Genomic DNA, 1,149 nt, shown 5'->3' with positions numbered 1-1,149 from the left:
TAAAATACTGGTGGCATGGCTTCCAGAATTACAGGAACTCACAATCCACCACAGTACAACAAACTGAACAACACAAGGGAGACCAGTAAATTCCACTATTCCTCAAATTTAAGTAGCAAATATCAAAGCCAATGATGATGAACTTGAAAAATTCTATCCACTTCCTCAGGTTTAACCTGCTCAGAGATGCAATCAAGGTTCATTGATAATTACTGGTGATCAGAATTTGAAAGTTGGAAACAAAGAAGCAGGATCCATAGTTGGGAAATATGATGTTGGTGATAGAAACAATGCTGGACATCGCATCTGAGAAGTTTTCAAGACTAACGTAATCATTTTAGATATCTTTATCAACAACATAAAAGGCAACTTTACATGCGAACCTCATCAGATGGAATAGAATGTAAATAAATTTACATTTTGGGAAAGATTATGGAGAAGCTCAATAACATGAAACATAGTAATGCTTGTGACAGCTATGGAACAGACTATCAATTATACATGTGCAAGTTCAGGCTGAAGCTGAAGAAAAAATTAAAAAGCCAAAAAGGTCAAAATATAACCTTGAGTATATTCCACCTGAACTTAGAGTCCATCTCAAGAATATATTTGATGTGTTAGACACTAGTGGAAAAACACCAAAAGCATTGCGGAATGACATTAAGAACATTATACATGAAGAAAGCAAAAGGTCATCAAAATACAGAAAAGAAAGAAAAAAACCAAAATGAATATTGAAAGATGCTGACATTTGCTTTTGAATACAGAGAAGCTAAAGCAACTGGACAGAATAATGAAGTAAAAGAGTTGAACAGGAAGTTTCAAAGGGAAGCTTGAGAAGACAAAGAATAGCATTATAATGAAATGTGCAAAGACCTGGAATTGGAAAAAAATTAAGGGTGGAACATGCTCATAATTTTTCAAACTGAAAGAACTGAAGGAGAAATTCAAATCTTGACATTAAATATTGAAGGAGTCTATGGACAAAATACTGAATAACACAAGAGTTACTGTGCCTAAAATAGTTGGTCAGTATTCGGTTATTTAATGAATTTCCATATGAATAATAACCAACAGTATAAAAGGAGGAAGTCCACGCAGCTCTAAAGTTATTGGCATAAACAAGTCTCCACATATTAAAAGAATACC

Source organism: Chrysochloris asiatica, unplaced genomic scaffold (genome assembly GCF_000296735.1).
Source record: "Chrysochloris asiatica unplaced genomic scaffold, ChrAsi1.0 scaffold00005, whole genome shotgun sequence".
NCBI classification, from domain to species: domain Eukaryota; kingdom Metazoa; phylum Chordata; class Mammalia; order Afrosoricida; family Chrysochloridae; genus Chrysochloris; species Chrysochloris asiatica.
This window is presented reverse-complemented; position numbering follows the sequence as displayed.